Source organism: Cynocephalus volans, chromosome 16, assembly GCF_027409185.1.
Source record: "Cynocephalus volans isolate mCynVol1 chromosome 16, mCynVol1.pri, whole genome shotgun sequence".
Classification (NCBI taxonomy): domain Eukaryota; kingdom Metazoa; phylum Chordata; class Mammalia; order Dermoptera; family Cynocephalidae; genus Cynocephalus; species Cynocephalus volans.
In genome coordinates, this window is record NC_084475.1 from 7262258 (window position 1) to 7281116 (window position 18859).

General features: G+C 39.3%; 1 protein-coding gene across 1 annotated transcript in view; it reads left to right on the forward strand.

The window, feature by feature from the left end:
- Positions 1-15727: 15727 nt before the first annotated feature.
- The window catches only part of TANC2 (tetratricopeptide repeat, ankyrin repeat and coiled-coil containing 2), a 435526-nt gene continuing 432394 nt past the window's right edge, over positions 15728-18859 (forward strand). The window contains exon 1 of the mRNA XM_063080666.1: positions 15728-15809. The gene's annotated coding sequence lies outside the window, so the exon portion shown is untranslated. The remainder of the gene's footprint in view (positions 15810-18859) is intronic.

Here is an 18859-nt window from a genome sequence, read left to right on the forward strand (position 1 = left end):
AATGATAAAAATCACATTGGTTCAGTGATACCAACACCAAGATACACAAAACCTAGGTTTTATTGGTAGAACTTGCAGTAAACAAACAGGTACATAAGATCAGATTTAGCAGATGAGGAATTTATTGCAGTCTCTGTCACCTGGAAAACTCAGTATCACCAGTTTGTGCAGTAAGTGGTGGCTAGGACTTTGGTTATACAGAGTTAGTAGCCAAAGAGACACTTACTACAAATCAGAAGGCATGTCAGAGGCAGGCAAACTTTCAAAGGGAATGTGCTAGGTCTTCACTCCTGGAGGTAATGGAAAGTGGGTAATTGGGAGGGAAGAAAGGATCTGGTAAGGCAGGGGCAGCTGAGGGCCAGTTTTAGCTGAGCAACCTTTTTCATCTTCATCAAGATGACCAGCCCCCAAAATAAAACGAAAACAACTATTGCACTAATAAAAGAGTTCACTAAGGTTGGAAGATACAAGATCAATACACAAAAACAATTGTATTTCTATACGTTAGCAATGAACAATCTGAAAACAAAAGAAAACAGTTTCATTTACAATAATATCAAAAAAATAAAAAATACAAATGGCCTATAAACACGTGAAATCATCTTCAACATCATCAGTCATGTAGGGAAATGCAAATCAACCACAATGAAATACCCCATTACACCCAATAGGATAGCTGTAATCAAAAAGACAGACAACATCAGGTGTTGGTGAGGGTGTGGAGAAATTGGAACTGAAATACATTGCTGGTGGGAATGTAAAATGGTGCAACTGCTTTAGAAAAGAGACTGACAATTCTTTAAAAAGTTAAACACAGAGTTACCATATAACCCAGCAATTCTAGGCATATGCCTGTATTAGTCTGTTTCTGTTGTTTATAAAGAAATACCTGAAACTGAGTAATTTATAAAGAAATGAACTTTATTTCTTACAGTTTTGGAGTCTGGGAAGTCCACAGTCCAGGGGGCACATCTGGTGAGGGCTTTCTTCTTGGTACAGAGTTCTGTGGCAATGAAGGTATTACATGGCAAGAATGGGCTGAGCAATAGAGAGCTAATCTCTTCACTTGCTCTCTTTTTAAAGGCATCAGAATCACATCCATTACACCTATTAAACCATCAGCCCATTACTCCATGAATGGATCAATCCATTCACTAAGGCATGGTCTTCTGATACAATAACCTTTCAAAGGCCTCACCTTCCAAATACCATAATTGGATTTCCCACTCTCTTAACACTCTTACAATGGCGGTCAAGTTTCCAATACATGAACTTTTGGGGGATACATTTATCCCATCGGAATACCCAAGAGAAATGTATGCCCACACAAAATGTATGTGCACACAAAAACGTGTATGCAGACATTTATAGCAGTATTATTCATAATAGCCCCAAAGTGGAAACAACTCAAATTTTCATCAGCTGATAGATACATAAAATATGATATTGCCATACAATGAAAAATTATTCAGCCCTAGAAAGGAGTGGAGTACTGACATGCTACAACAGGCATGAATCTCAAAAACATTATACTAAGTGAAAGAAGCCACACACAAAAGAACACATATTGAATGATTTCATTTATATTAAATGTCCAGAATAGGCAAATCTATAGAGACAGAAAGTCGATTAGTGGTTGCCTAGGGCTGGGAGGATTGAGGAGAAATAGGGAGTGACTGCTAATGGGTAAACGGTTTCTTTTTGGAGTGATAAAAATATTCTAAAATCTATTGTGGTGGTGGTTGCACAACTCTGTGAATAAACTAAAACCACTAAATAATATAGTTTAAATTTTATAGTATGTAAATTACAATGCAATAAAATATTGAGTGTGGAAAAAAAGACCAAAAAAAAAAAAAAAAAGCAAATTAAATACAAAAACTAGCCAGTTACACCTAAAAAGAGGTGGCAGGCAGGGTGGGGCAGGGGTGTGGGGGTGAAATGAAAAGAAAAGAAAAATATGACCAGTCTTCTCTTCCTGTCTTCAAAAGGGCTTGTGAGGAAAATAGAATAGTTTGGTCAGGCCCCCTCACCTCAGGTCTGGTTGGGGGTGGTGCAGCACATTCTTTGTAAACAAGTTGTGTGTGGGTGGAGTTAGTGCCCTTGCACACCCATGTATATTTTTAGTTTGTTGCTCTGTGTGTTCTTCAGAATTTGTGAAGCAGAGGCTGGCTGGCAGAGAGCTCACATCTAAAAATTGAGCATGTTTACTTTGCTGGTAGCTGCTCAGTTTTTCTTTGGATTTTGCTGGTAGTAGTAGTTTCTGAGTCTCTCTTTGGACTGCCTAGCTCTGAGATGTGTGTGTGCTGAATAAAGACAATTATTTCTTCAACCAAGGCTCCAAGGACCTTTCTTCTGGTTACCTAGCTTGTAGACATGTGTGTGAAGGGTTTGTGACCCAGTCTGGACAATGGTCTTGAGTGGTCTGTGAGCTCCAGACCGAGCCCTAGCTCTACAGGGCTAAACTGAGGATTTGATCAGGCTGGCAGAAATTATCATTAGGATAAATTGCATTGAATGAGAGAAAGAAAGGGGAATTTAAATGTCCTTTAAATAATAGATAGCAGGGGTCAAGGAAGTAGAGGAAGAATTTTACATTTTCAGGTTCACCCCAAAACTCTGGCTTGGACAAGTTTTTCCAATTCGGGCTGCTAAGGTGCTCTTGGAAATAGCTACCCAGCCCTGCCGATTCTAATCAAGGTCTTGAAAGCATAACTGAAAAGTGCTGGCACAGTTTATCCCAGTCCTTGGCTTGTCTTCCATGCCAAATTTAGCCTTTGGCAACTTTCTGTTGAGAGTCCCTGAGGACTTGTTTGACCTCCTTTTGGAGAGCTGCAAGGGAATTCACTTCTGGACTGTGGCCCAGCAAGTAAGGAGTGGCTCAGAAGGCTGCCTAATCCTCTATTAAATTAATGATAAAGTGTACCTGGGCACAGTCCATTGGAAGGTCAATTCTCTATATGTGGAGTTTGGATTAGAAATGCTCTAGATAAATAAAGATAATTTCCAACATTAAATAGTATAATCTGCTTGAGAGAAAATCTTTCCAAATGTATTGTACATATTTCTGTCTTTTTGTACTCAGGCTTTTTTCACCCGGTAATAAAATATTACAAGGACACTGTAAAAAACTTGGAAAGTATAATACCATTCTCCCTCCCTAGACTTAACCATTGCTAATAGTTTAGTGTGTATTCTTTCAGACCATTTTTCTATGTATTTATAAGAACACACACACACACACTCACCCATAGCAGTTTTTTAAAAACTTTTTAAACAACATAAATGGGATTATACTCTGTCTATTGGTTCACTTGCATTTCCATTTAACAATATATCTTGGAGATCTTTCCATGTCAGTATGTGTAAATCTACCTTATTCTTTTTAGTGCCTGCCCAACATTCTGTGGTATGGATATGTGCATACTACAATTTATTTAACCATTTTCTTTTGATGTATATTTCCTATGTTTCTAAATTTTTTCATGATCAAGATTGTTGAAATGAGCATTCTTATACATATACAATATTTTTGTGTACATATAAGAGTATTTTTTGGGATAGTTTCCAAGAAGTAGAAGTATTTAGATTATTCATACATCTGGAATTTATTTTTCAATTTTTTTATTTTGAAATAATTTCAAACTTATAGAAACGTTGCAAGAATAGCACAGTGAACTCCCATAAACTCTTTACCTTGACTCGCCAATTTTTTCATTTCCTTACATTTGCTTTAGCTTCTTTCTCTCCTCCATTCTACGGATAAGAGAGTATGTTGAGCTAGTGCTGGGTCTGAAGCTCACAGACGCCTTGAGCCCGTTCACAAACCCTTCACACACAGGTCTATGAGCTAGGTAACCAGCAAAAAGGTCCTTGGAGCCTTGGCTGAAGTAGGAACAGTCTTTATTCAGCACACACAACACAATGTGCTAAGCAGTACAAAGAGAAACTCAGAAACTCCAAAACAACTGCTACCGGCAAAGTCCAAAGAGAAACTGACACTGAGCAGCTGCCAGCAGAGTAAACATGATCTATTTTCAGACCCCAAGCTCTGCCAGCCAGCCTACTTCACAAACTCAAGAACACACAATAGCAATAAACTGAAAAGCTACGTTTGTGCACTTGCCCACTAACTCTACCCACACACAACTTGTTTTCAAGGAAATGTGCTGCATGACCCCCCAACCAGACATGAGCCGAGGGAGCCTGACTGAATTATCCTATTTGCCCCACAGAGTACTACAAAAATTTTGTGGGAAAATGGAATTAAAAGATAATATGAATCTTTCCATGAACTTTTTGAAGTACCCTTTTATACTGTATACATACTATATATATATTTTTCTGATCCATTTGAGAAATTAGGGACATGAAGCACTTAACTTGAAATATTCCAGTGTGTATTTCCTAAAAACAAGGGCATTATTGTATATAACCTCAACACAGGCATTGAAAACAGGAACTAGATGCATAAAGCATACTGATTTCTCCAGGCCAACCTCACAAGGTTCATTTTGACCTTCTCCATGTCTGTAACTCCCTTCTCTGACAGAGAGGAACCTGCTCTCAGCATCCTCAGTATATTTGCTCATTCGCTAGATACCCCTGTATGTAACAAGTCTCCCTGCCACACTGGCTGCCTCCTCAGCTCCAACTTGGTGGCTGCTGCCTGCTTGGCTCCAGCTGTGCCAGTCCAAGCCCTTTTGGTCTCCACTGTGCTTGCTACTACTTCTTCAGGCCTTGGCCCTTGCCAGTCACTGGGAAGGGGAAGTTAATTTATTTTTGAATGGTGTGATGTAAAAGATCTTTTTGTTAAAAAAATGAATAATCATTTGTCCCAATACCAATTCTCAATGACATGAAATGCTTCCACGCATGTCAGTGTCAGTAGCTGATGATCTATTCCCTTTCATTTACCTATTTTTCTGTTTGTGAGCCAATGCCACACTTTAATTACTGTGGTTGTATAATATGTTTTGATATATGGTAGGAAGAGGCCCCTCATTACACTTTTTAAAAAATGTCCTCACTGTTCTTAAGTATGTACTCTTCCAGATGACTTTTAGAATTTAGCATGTCAATTCTATTAAAAATTCTATTGTAATTCTGATTGGAATTAGATTTTGTCAAATATTTGGGTAAAATGGCATCTTTACAATATTGAGTCTTCCCATCAGGGAACATGGTATATCTTTTCATTTTTTCAGGTTTTTAAAAACGTCCTCCAGTAAAATATTTATAAGTTTCTTCACGTGAATATTACATATATGAGTATAGTTTGTTCCTAGGTTTAAAAAAAATTTTTTATGGCTATTACTAATGGGATCTTTTCGTACCATCGTCTTTCTATATATTTTGTACAGTTGAAATTATGCCACACATACAATTCTGTGTCTTGTCTTTTAACTTAATTTTATGCCATATAAATGTCCTGATGAATAAAAATATAGTTTAAAAAAATATATAGTTTTTTTAAAATATAGTTTTCATAGTTGCATAATTGGCAGTTAAATGTTTATGTACCATAATTTACTTAACCATTCTTTAACATTGGTTAATTAGATCGCTTCCAATTTTTAAAATGCTAACTACTACTGTTATGAACATCTTTGTACATAAATCTTTGTTCTGTTTTGGACTATTCCTCAAAGAATAAAAGTGATATTTCTCTACCTTATGTACAATACACGGTCCCCTGAAAGGTCTTGGATAACACAAAATTAGGACAAATTCAAAATAATTTCCTTATGAATGTTTTGCTCTTATTCAATTCACTTACTTTTACAGAGTGGCCCTGCATTCTTCCTATCACTTAGCCACTTTTTGGACATGATTAGAAAGTAATAAACTGGGGAATAAACAACCAGCTATGTCATAACACAAGCTGATGCACTGAGAATCTGTGTGGGACAGAAGCCATGCAAGACTGACCACGGAGGGCCATTATCTCCTTGCACCTGAAACTTATGGCATTGCGTGCTTACTCTGTGGTGTTCATCTGTACACCTGACTTCTCTGCATTTCTCAATGTGTTATGAAATCTCCCACATCTTCAAAAATTTGTTATGTGCCTTATGGAGCTATTTACATAAAGTTGAGTGTTGCCTAACTCAGGGAGTGTCTTTATACTGAATGTAATTTAACTTTCTTGAATACTTATGGTTAATATAGACGTCAGTTTTAAAAATTTCTACCCCCAGACCTGCCAAAGCATGTAGGGCTGTTCTCCCATACACCAAAGGAACTAAATTGCTGTGCTTTTTGATCATTAAGTCTCTGTTTTTATCTTTTTTCATCTCCATCTGGCTTATAGACATCCAGCTTTCTCTTCTCACTGCTGTCTGCATGCCTTCTGTGATAGCTTTTCCTCCTTCTTCCAGTCTACTGCTTTTACTTTTTCTGTGGGCTCAGAAACCAGATAGCCAGGTCTTTTAAATCAAATCTAAGTAAAAATTAACAGCCTTTCAGAAAGGGCTTCAATGAATGTATAGGAATAATGGGCATGATTTTTAGGGAATGGATTTGTGATCTCTATTTTTTTTTCCTGCAGAAGCCTTTTTCCATCTCCTTTATTCTCTTGGTTCTTTGCTGTGCTATAGATAGCTGAGATGGTTGGGTAGTTTAGTTCCATGTAAATGAAGTTTCATTACTATTATTAGGTTGGTAACGTAATATTAAAATGCTCCTTTCCCTTTTCCTCTAATAAGCTCTAATTCTTTACTCTCTTTTGTTCCTTTCACATTGTATGTCAGGCTAGGTTGACTAAATCTAGAAAAATTGCTCATTGGGCTTGAGATGAGTGGGATAAGGTCCAACGTATACCTTCATTTCCCCTACCTTTTCTTCCTCCCACTTCTTCTACACATTATTTTTAATAATTAAAACCTATCCACATTTCACATCAACCAACTATAATTCCCTTAATTTACTTTAAAAATTCACTTTTTGTCTAAAGTCTAATTTCATTAAAAAGAAATTAAGTGTATTCCATTACACTTGTGTGGAAGATAACAGAGATAATTTACACAACTCCACTGTATTCTTACCTTTATCTTCACTCATGGATAATTGTTAAGGGCTGTGGTACTAAAGAATGGTTGTGTGGTCATTCTCTGTGATGGCCAGTCATTCTCCCTTTGCTGCTGATTACCCCCCTCCCCACCCCCAATATTTATTAACTACCTGTCACTACTTATGTGCTTTGATTGAGGGGATTTGGCAGGTTCATTAAAACCCATACAATTATTGGAGAATCAACTCAAAGTTTGTGTCTTATTAGTGGTGGGTCAATGGCATAATCTTTCTATTTGGGCACAATAAATACCCCTGACGATGACAGTGTTGTAATTTTTTTTAGCATGGTGCCTTTGGGAAAAAAATGTATCAACTATGAGAGCAAAATGAGTGATCACCAATGTTTATGGTTTCAACTTTAGATGAACTAAAACTTTCTTACATTATACAATGTCATTTCTCAGTCATTTTTATACATTGAATCGTGACATTTGTGCATCTGCTAATAAAACATTTTAAGCTCTTACACAGTGGAACAGCCTACCTTTCAAGAGGTTATTTTCAGTAGCATTACCATTTTTGGTATTTGTTTACACAATTATTTGAATATTTTATTACATTTCTCCACTATTTATAAATAGGACTGGAAAATGGAAAATGAAAATGCTGATGTTAGTAATAAGCGTAGTTTTCCTAAACTTAATACAGTTGAGCAAAGATGGAGTCAATAACTATATACAAAACAGTGACTTTTTAGCATCAGTCAGGTAGATATTAATTAGGACAAAATTGGAACATATAATATATGCTGGAAATACATTATCAAAGATCATATCTTAAAGGCGAGTTGAAAGTAAGAATTGAATTGTATTTTTCAGCTCTCTGGGGAAAAAAACCCTGCTCTTACAATATGCAATGCATTTAATTTTTGCATAATCAACTTTTGTATATGTTATCAGTAATCAATTAAGTAAAAAATTATGTAGGAATGGATAGGAAATAAACTAGAGGTCCACCTATAGGGAATTCCAAGTGGAATTTTATTCACTCTGCCCTTCCAGTCCAAATGTCTTGTATAGAATACACATTATCAGTACTAAGTACCTTCAAAGTCTGCAGAGAGGTAAGGAGGTAGAACAGCATGAGACACACAGATGTGATTTCTGCCTGTTTCTTCCATGTTTCCTTTGCTGATTTTCCCTTCCCCCAAAAAGGGTGTTTCTCAAGTTTCAGTCCACAAACTAGGATGTTTGATTTTTGTTGGTAAATGAGTTTATTTGTACAATTTCAAGCTGTTATGAATTGAAAAGGCGTGACATAAGGCAAGGGTTCTTTGAGGGAGATTGGTTGAAAGGTTAACTTGGTCCAGAGTCTCATCTCCAGTTTTACTGGTCCAGGAATTCTAGCCTGTCCATGTCCTGAATTGCTCAGTCAGACCAGGGAAGATGGTTCAGGGTAACTAAAATCATGAGAAATGGTTTTATTTTCCAGAAGGCCAATTAATTAATTTTACAATGGAAAATGTAACTGCAACATGGGATAAAATGCTTATGTTGGTATGAACAGTCTTTCTGTCCCCTGTTTTTCAGATCTACTTGATTATTTCAGGTAGATAACTCAAAAATTCAAATTCACAAATATGTATTCAGCATCTACTATATATATATGTGTGCCAGATATTATGTTAAATGTGAGAAGTATAGCACTGAACCAGGGAAATAAGTTACTTGTTTTCATGGATCTTAAGGTCTTATGGGTCTAAATCCAGTAAGCACAAAACCAGAGCAGGTTGTGTAATTTAATGTTTAATGACATTAAGCTATGTTAGCCAGGTGTGTCCAGCTCTATAATAGGCATATGCCCGCCGCAAGACTCAGTGGGTTGCGTCCAAAGGCCACGGCATCTCCACCCTGTCCTGACACTGATGGATTCACTCTGCTAATGTTTTACTCTCTGACTCTCATTTTCTGTATTTTAGGATCACTGCCCCCCTTATTTTACATTAATTCTCAGGGTAGGTAGTGTGCTCTATTAACTGTAGTTAATCTTCCCCTCCATTTTGTATTCAGTTATTCCAGACATGCATTTTAATTCACTTTGTCTCTTGCTATGGGTCCTGGGGCAAGTTACTTTGAGCCTCAGTGTAGTCATCTAATAAAATGGGAATCATAATTCCAGTCTTATGAAGTTTTTATGAGGATTAGATTAAATTAAATAATATAACATATCAAAAATGCCTAGGCATAGGCCTGTTACATTGAATGATAATAGTCCAGAGACTCGTCTACAGTCCAGGTACTTGTATACTTACTAACTTAATGCTCATATCAACCTTATAAGGTAGGTATAGTTTTGTGGGGCTTTTTTCCAGTTTTTTTTTTATTGTGGTAAAATACACTTAACATAAAATTTAGTAGGTATAATTTTTAGTCCCTAATTTGCACATCAGTATCCTGAGATCTAAAAATGTACAGTAACTTGTCTGAGGTCACATGTTTGGTTGAATGGGAATTTGAAGGCAGTCAGTCTGGGTCCAGATTCTTGCTGTGGACTTCTATGCTATATTCCCACTCCTGGAATATTCATTTCCTTCCCTTTCTCCTTATCTAAACTCCATCTGTCCACTGGCTATTTCCACTTGGATACTCTCCGTTATCTTAAATTAGGAGTTCTTACCTGGGTCCCATGGGTAGGTTTCCAATCAATATCTTTACCCTATGTATTAATCAGGACTGTCCCACATAAGTGGCGGAAATGAGACTTAACCATGGAGGAATTTCAATAAGGGACTGGGGTATCTGCTGGAAACCAAGGACAGGAATATGATGGATCCACGGACTCAAATGCCATTAGGACATATCCTCTGTATTTATCATTTCTGACCTCTGTTTCTCTATCAGACTTTGGCGCTCTCCTCTCATTCTGCATTTGAGCATTCTTTGTCTCTTAGGCTTATGTATTAGGAAACACATCAGCTAACAGCATTCACAGATTTAGCCACTAGAGAGAGACCAACTTGATCATTTGGATTTAATGTACAAAAATTCCAGAAAGGGCTCTGATTGGCTCATTTCGAGTCAAGAGCGATCTGACAGTCAGTTCCATGTGTGTACATTGCAAATTGTATAACATATATAAGTATGAATGCAGTTATTTTTCTGAAGAGAGGATCCATTGGTTCCATCAGATTCTCAAAGGAAGAGATTTGTAACTCAAAAGCAGTAAGGAACTACTATAAACAGAAAATATGTCAAATCCTTCTCTTTTCCTTCTCTTCCAAACCGACCCTTTTGACTCCCCTGCTTCTGCCACTGGTACCACAGTCTTCTAGACAGCTAGGTTTGTCATCCTGTATTTTGATTCCTCACTGTTCTTTACCCTCTGCATTTAGTTATTCAGAAACTTCTGTTAATTTTTCCCATGCAGTGGTTGTTGGAACCATTGCTTTCTATTTCCACTTCCACAATGCTTGCCTATCAGTTATTATCTTCTTTAACTCATTAAATAGTAATACCTTTTTAACTAGATCCTCATCACTTGTCCCTCTCTGCTCAAATCCACTCTATTAGATGAGTGTTTTAAACACTTCCTTCCTGTCATTCTTCTGCTCAAAGACACCATGGTGTCTTTTCCTGTGCAGAAAGAAAGACCCCTCTGCAGTCTGGTCCTGGCCCACCTTTTCAACCTCTTACCAACTGATGTCTTATCTCCTTAAAAGTAAATACTCTTGTATTCAGCCACACTTGTTGCTCAATCGTCTTTTCTTTAGACTTGCAACATATATATTTGTAGTTCACACCAATGCTTGTCTTTATTAGGAAAACAACTCATCTCCCAACATGGACCATTCTTTGACCTAAGAGGTTGTTATGCTCATTCCTTTCTCTGAACTTTTTTTGGGAAAATATGCCAAAACCATCTCTTCTGCTTCCCTTCCCTTCCTTCTTCTATCTACATATTTTTTCTATTCTACTCCCCTCAAGCAGTCCTATACCATCCCAGTCAAACTTATCTCTCTCTCATGAATTATTACAGAAATTACTCTTTTACTCATGTCAATGATTAATTCTATAATATGCTACATTAATATTCAAATATTTTAAGCATTTTGTTTCCCAAGTAGGTTATGAGGGTCTAGTAGGCAAGACTTCTCTCAAATCAATTATATATGCCGTATGACACTTATCACAGCTTTACACAAACAGTAGGCACAAATACATGTCAAACATTTATAAATATCAATGTAAAAATATGTGAGGATTTGTTTATTCATGTTATACATGAATTTTTCACTTTGCAAAAAATGGATTTGCTAGAAACTTCTTTTAAGTAGTAGCTCCTCTATGTGGAAATGTTTTTAAGTGTTAAACTAGAAACAATTAAATATTCATCAAAAGGCTGAGGTGGGAGTTAGTAGGGAAAATGTTGAAGCTATCAGGTTAGAACTCATCAATTGCAGATCAATAAGAAATGTGATTATGAAAAATAATCAGTGAGAAAAATATCCTTTACATCCACTTTTCAGAAATACTTTGATTGTGTAGTATGGCTTAAATTTTTTAAAAAGGTGCATTTTGTGTTCTTGTTTACAATATATATAGCATTCTCCTGAGGGTAACTGGTAGAGAAGAAGGATTATGTCTGGGTTCAGATTGTGGCTCTACCTTGGGCTGGTTATTTAACCTCTCAGAGCCCATCCTCTTCTAAAAAACTGAGATAATAATACTTACCTGATAGGATGTTAAGAGGGTTAAGTGAGGAAATATGTATAAGGCAGTTAAAGTATTCGCAGCCAACAGGCAATCAATCAATGGTGGATATTATTACTCTTTATTCAATAGAGAGAGTTGAAGGAAAAGGGTAGAAAAATGTGGACCTGATGGTTTATTAAGAGTCTTAGAGGTGCCAGGGGAAGACATAAGCAGAGGTGATATTGTGCAGAGTTGATAGACTAAGAAGGGGCATTTTGGATGGTACAGATGGCACTGAAAAGTTGGGAAGTGTAGGGTAAGGTCAGCTTTATTTATGGACAATCATTTACAGGTTTCTCTTACATGGCACATGTTATGTTTCCAAGTTTAGTTACAGACTAAATTATCATCTTGATTTGTATGGGTTTTTAGTAGGTAAAAAATTAGCATACTTAGGATTTCAGGTATTAGTGACAGAAAAGGAAGTCAGGGAGAGGAGATGAGGACAGAGGTGGCTTCTCTCTGCAATGTTGCTCTCTGTCTCTACTGTACCCCACCCTCACCTCTGCCAGGGACATTGTTTCCTCCACAAAGTTAGAGTGTGACAGCAAATTGCAAGGCTTGACAATAGAACCATGTGGAAGAGAACTGGCTGATGGAAGCATGTTGGATGATCAAAAGGGGGAAGCAGTGAACTCATTCCAGGGGGCACTGGCACTGCCCAGTGTGAAAATGGGTTTTGGGAAAGGTCAGCCAAAAGAAATGGGGAATGATCTTTGGAAGTATGGGTCAGAGTTACTTTATCAGAACAAGAGACCACGTGGGTCACAGCTATCAGAGCTTACTGTGGGAAAATCCAATAAAGCTCTGCTGCTAAAATTGAACAATTAATGTTTTTGTAATTTCCAGGAAATGGGTTTAAAGGTTTTCATTTTGTGAACTATTATTAAACTTTTGGTACTTCCTACCTTGTGGCAAACAAATTTAAAAACAAAAGCCGACATTATTTCTTAAAAATACATTATTCTTAATGTGTGGAGATCTGCATAAGCATAGTATAACCAGATTTAATGCTAGTAAAATTGTGTCAAGTCTATATGGCAGAATTAAATCTATCAATATTTCATGATGCTCCACAATTAGCACCATAATTTCTAGGTGCTGCCACCTGAAATAGTTTGAAAACCAGAGTGGATATGGAAAATGTGGTACATCTACACAATGGAATACTACTCAGCTATAAAAACGAATGAAATACTGCCATTTGCAACAACATGGATGGACCTTGAGAGAATTATATTAAGTGAAACAAGTCAGGCACAGAAAGAGAAATACCACATGTTCTCACTTATTGGTGGGAGCTAAAAATTAATATATAAATTCACACACACACACACACACACACACAAAAAAAAAAACGGGGGGGGGAAGAAGATATAACAACCACAATTACTTGAAGTTGATACGACAAGCAAACAGAAAGGACATTGCTGGGGGGGAGGGGGGGAGGGAGAAGGGAGGGAGGTTTTGGTGATGGGGAGCAATAATCAGCCACAATGTATATTGACAAAATAAAATTAAAAAAAAAAAAAAAGAAAAAAAAAGAAAACCAACATATTACACTCCCGAGTGCCTTTTGTTATTTGTTGGGGGAAGGAATGTTATTAGCCTCAGTAACACTCACAAGGAAAGGCTTAGACACAGAGTAATCTTAAAAATAAATTTAAGAAAGGAGAATTAAATAAGGTAAATTCGAGTCTAAGAAGAATAATAAAATAGTAGCTACTGTTTCCTGAGCATTTATTGTATACCAGGCTCTGTGCTAAGTATTTTCCAGAATTTCATTTCATATTTATAACTATCTTGTGAAGTAAGTATCATCACCCACATTAGACAAAAGAAAAGAAGATTCAAAGAGTTGCTCAAAGTCACATGTCTGGTAAGTGGTGGGTCACATTGAGATTCCAACCCAGGTTTTCAGACTCCAGTGATGATGACAGTTGTAATGCTTCTTCGTGTGTATACGATTTTTAAAAACTTTAATAGCTGAGATAAAGCTCACAGATCTTTTTGCATAAGTATACACCCTTATAACCACTAACTAAATCAAGATGCTGAACATTTCCAGCAACCCAGAAGGCTCTCTCCTGCCCCCTCTCAGACAGTTCCCCCATAAGTAATACCTACCCTGCCTCTGTCACCACAGGTAGGGAGGTTTTAGTTAACCTAACCTTTCGGAGTTAGCACCAAATGATTTTGTAAATCAGTCCTTCACCTTGCCATTTTAGCTGTAGTATTCAAAGCTGCTCTAGCTCTGACTTTTCAAGCATTCACCGTAGAGACTAGCTATTGAACACGGCTTCATATCTAATTTCTGGTATTGTTCTGAAATTAATACGAATTTTAATAAAAATCAAAGAAACGCCTAGATGAAGTGCTACGAGACGGGGTAGATTCAAAGGACTGTTATCAAACAAACTCTCTAATTTAGAAGCTCCACAGACACAGCTTCCTTGACTGATGTAATTTGATGCATCTATTTCCAATCATGGCATCTCATTAGGAAGTTGATGACCATGAAAGTTCATCTTAGTATACGGAAGGGAAAACTAGCCAGCAGAGTATGTAATAGAGATTGCTTTGCATCATCTTGCAGCACGCGAAAAAATTTACGTCCCAAATCTTTCACAGATGACCTGCTGTTTTATGAGACAAGGAAAAGGAAGAGTAAAGAGGAAGAAGATCTAGGTGGACGGTGGTATGCGAAAAATGACCTAATATCCTTCAGTGAGGCTTTAATATGGTGGCATTCCGTGCCTTGACGATTCCCTCTTAAAACAAAATTACTTCTTATCCAACCTGGCAGTGGCAGATGCAGCGTCACAAATTTACCTCAGGCTCGCAAGCTGTGGTTGGTGAATGTGCAGCCATTAGTGCGGATAACCTAGTCTCCCTTCCGCCTCCTCCGTCTGCATTATTCCCCCAGCCCGTTGCTGATTTTCCCCCCTCCTCATTCTGATTCCCACCACAGCCAACTGAGGAATTTTGAAAGGGTCTACAAATTACAATTGAGAATCAAGGAAAGAATAACTAACATCGTAGGCTTCGGTGACTCGAGGAGTGATATGTGCCTAAAGTGACCGAAGTGGGGGAAATCTGGAGAAAACGTTCTGGCCATCAAAGCAGGAGGACCGGCCCTGGAGTGGGTGCACGTGACAGCAGCAGCCACCTCGAGAGTGACATCACCTCTGGGGCGGGGCCTAACTATGTAGGGCCTTGTCAGCTATCGGGCTTCCTCCCCTCATCCCCACCAAATGCCATCGACCCCACTAGTCAAAGCCCCCTGAGGAAACGAGGAATGCCAAGGCATCCCAGAGCGCCAGGGACCTAGTTCTCCGCGCAGACAACGGCCTCCTCTGCCTTCTCGCTCCCAGCCGCTCCCCACCCCCAAACTGTGAGGGGGCGGGGGCGCGCGCGCTCCACCACGCACGCGCCCCCACGCACGCGCTCTCCCTCCGCGCTCGCGCTCCTCCCCACCCCGGCGCGAGGGGGCGGGGTTGCGGGCGGCCTCCGAGGGTGCGACGCCCCCGGCGCGGCGGCGGCGCTAGCGAGCGGCCGGCCGGGCGCGGGTTGCTGGGCGCGCTGCTCCAGGGGGGCCCATCGGCACAGCCGCCTCGCGCGAGCCGCCCGCCCGGCGGGGTACGCTGCGAGCGCTCCGAGCGCCGGGCTCGGGGCCGCGGGCTCTGCCCTCCCGCCGCCGCCCTCCGCGCCTCCCCCGGCCGGCCCCGCCCCCGTTCCCATCCCCCTCGCCCTCACCTCCCGGCTGTGCCGCGCGCGAGGCGGAGTGAGGCGCCAGCCGCCGCCGAGCCGAGGGACGGGAACCTGCACCCGCGCCACTGCTGACAGGAGGACCGCCGCGGGCTGCGCTTCCCGGCCGCGAGGCCCCGCCGCGCCGTACCGGGGCGCCGACCCACCGCGGGGCGTCGGAGGGCAGCGAGGTGCTTTGGGAATTGCGGGCGGCGCCGGCGGGCGGCGCGGTCCTCACAGGAGACCCCGGGGACTGGGGCTTGACCCCGAGGTGCAGCGAGCCCGTCAGAGCGGCAGGTAAGAGACCGGGGGATCAGGCAAAGGAAAGGTCGCTTTGGTGACAGGGGCGGTCGCCTCCAGCACCTCGACTCCGGAGAGAGGGGCGGGGGCCAGCGGGGAGACAGAGAAACGGGCAGCGAAGTGCCGCCGGTGTCCAGGGCGCGGGGAAGGCTGGTTCCGAATGTGCCACTAAGGGTGGCTTCAACTGGGTCCGGGGTCGGCCACTTTGCTGTCACCGAAGGTGTCATGGAATTTGGTACCTAGAGAGTCTCCGGATGACCGGGACCCGGGATACGACGATGCGAGGCAGATTGCTAAACGTGGCAGGGACTGTGGTGCAGAACGAGTTGCAAAATGTGCCCTCAGAATGCAGCATGGAAGTAGTTGTGAAATGTGCCAGGTAAGGCACAGGATGGGCTGGCCTGTTGGCATTGAAATTCATGGTAGAAGTGTTATTAGTGATATTAATAATTACTCTGGGAAAGGAGGTGTAGAATAATGAAACATTAATAAGGCTCATTGCTAGATAATTTAGCACAGGAAATTGAGAACAGCTATGATAAGCTATTTTTTGAGATAAAGTACCCACGTGAAAGAAAAAAGCAAATTGTGCCTGGTTGTGAGACGAAAAAGAAAAAATAGAGCTAAAATAATTCCAGTTTGTGCTGTCAGTGTGTAGAGCACTGATACAATTGCATCCTGTCTTCTGTTCCAGGTGTGGAATGTTGAAAATGTTTTTCACAAAACATAAACAATGATAATTAACATTAGGAAGAAGATTTGGTGTTTTGGGTGTCTCTCTCCCTCTTTTCTGCTCCTCTCCAGGAAAATAAAAAACACAAACCAAACATCTTGACCATAATAGCGAGTTCAAGATCATTAGGCAAAGGGAAATATTTTTCCTATGTGCCCCTTTCTTGATTTTTTCACAGGTGAAAATATCTGGAATGAGGAAAACAAAACAATACGGTGAACAAAAGAGATAAATTTTCAGGCATGTTGAGAGATTGGAGCCAAAAGCTATTCCAGGGGTTAATTACAGAGATGACAGTAGTGAAATGTTCTTGGTGTTGGGATGGTGAAATAAGAAAAAAAAAAATAATAATAATAACCACAGTAAATTGGCATAAAAAGCAACAACATGGATACTGTCAGTGCTTCTTGCGGCATTTCCCAGGTAGATTGGTTTAGGAATATGAGCACAAAAATAAAATATTAAATATTCTTTTCCTGTCTCCCTCTCTCCTTTTCTCCCTCCCCCAGTCCCCTTCTATATCTATATATAGAAGTGTATGTATATACATGTACATATGCATTATATATATAATTACCCACATGCTGAAAAACATTGTGATTTCCATTTAAGAATAACATCTGTGTTTTGAGAGGATTGTCAGAACATAACTGGAATTTCAGAAGTAACAAAAGACAGTTCAATGAGCTATTTAATATAACTTATATGTATACATACGATGAGTGTCTATATACCATGAAACAAAAGCAGAAATATCTGGATGTGTTCATTAGGATATATTTGTTGGTGAGATTTTAGCATTTGATGTTGTAGAGAAATTGAATTACTTGCCTGAACGTTGTTCTTATTATAGTAATTTGTCAGACACTCCGAAAATTCATACTGATTGACTTCTCTCTGAATCTAAATTTGGCTAGCCATTGAGGGATCATTTGCTTTAAGACAAAACTGGATTTTTCTTGGTCATTAATTTTGGGTTTTAGTCTTTTCTGTAGAAATGTCCCTCATCTTGAGGCTCTTTGGGGGCTAAAGAAGAGAGGAGAGGGCCAGAGGAGAATAAAGAACAGTTCTGTTGGGTCTTCTTGTTTTGTTCTAACTGTAAGCCATATGTACTGCCACCCCCTACTGTCTGTGGGAAGAGGTGTTGCAGAGCCCCATTCTTTTCTTATCACTGCCCCCTTGTGTAAGGGAAGAAATTGATAGTTGCACTTCTGGGAACCAGTCCTCTCAGACTGTTCTTGATGAAGTGGTAATGTAGATTTATTAATCATCTATTTGCTTCAGTGTTGCAGGGCTTTAAACTTACTGTTAATCAGGCTTCGGACTTGATGTCTATTTTTAGTAGTATCTGATTTTAGTCAATAATCCAGATAGCTAAGAACGTTTTTAATATGTTTAGAAAAATGGCACAATACCACTACTACTACTGGTAATAGCTCACACTTATAGAGAGTACCTATTCTTTGCCAGTCCTACATTGTTGTACATTGTTTTAATCAGTTCCAACACTCTATGAGGTATGTACTGTTATTTCCATTTTACAGGTGAGAAACTGAAACACAGAGAAGTTAAATAACTTACCCAAGATTATGTAGTTAAGAAGCGGAAGAGCTAAGTTTCAGTTCAGGACCTCTGGCTCCAGACTCTGGGCTCTTCACCGTTATACTATCTTGCCCATTCATTCAAACAAGTATTGACAAGGCATAATTAAAATGCATAAAGCAAATACTACAGATGTAGATAAACTTGGTATGACTCATATACATGTTGAGCCTTACATATACACAAAAAATATAGTTATTTATAATATGGAAATTTCTCTTCAGGAATTTGTTTTTAAATTTATTTTTGGGATTATGAGTAGAGAAGTAGCGGTACTTTTTTATGTGGTCAAGGAAATGTTTGTGATGGTTGGTTTGTGGGGAAACATTAGAGGTAAAAAGTTATCTTCAAGTAGTTTGTGATAGTGTATGTGTACACACACACAGACACAGACACACACTCTCTGTCTCTTTAAAAGCACCAGTAAACCTTTGCTGCTAATTTTCTCTAGGAAAATTAAGGAGACATTATCAGATATTTTTCCTACCTATTCACATTTTCATGGTCTCTCTTTTTTTTTTTAAAAGTAATTAGTAAAAATGGATTAGATACATATATACATTTTCTTCCATCAACAAATGTTTTTGCTCAGACTTTTCTCACAGTTAAACATAGTTTTAAAGATACTGACTGTGTATAAATAATATTTGTAAAAATGTGTAAAGTATAAAGAATAAGCAATGCAGCCAACAGTAATATACTTTCTGCCTGG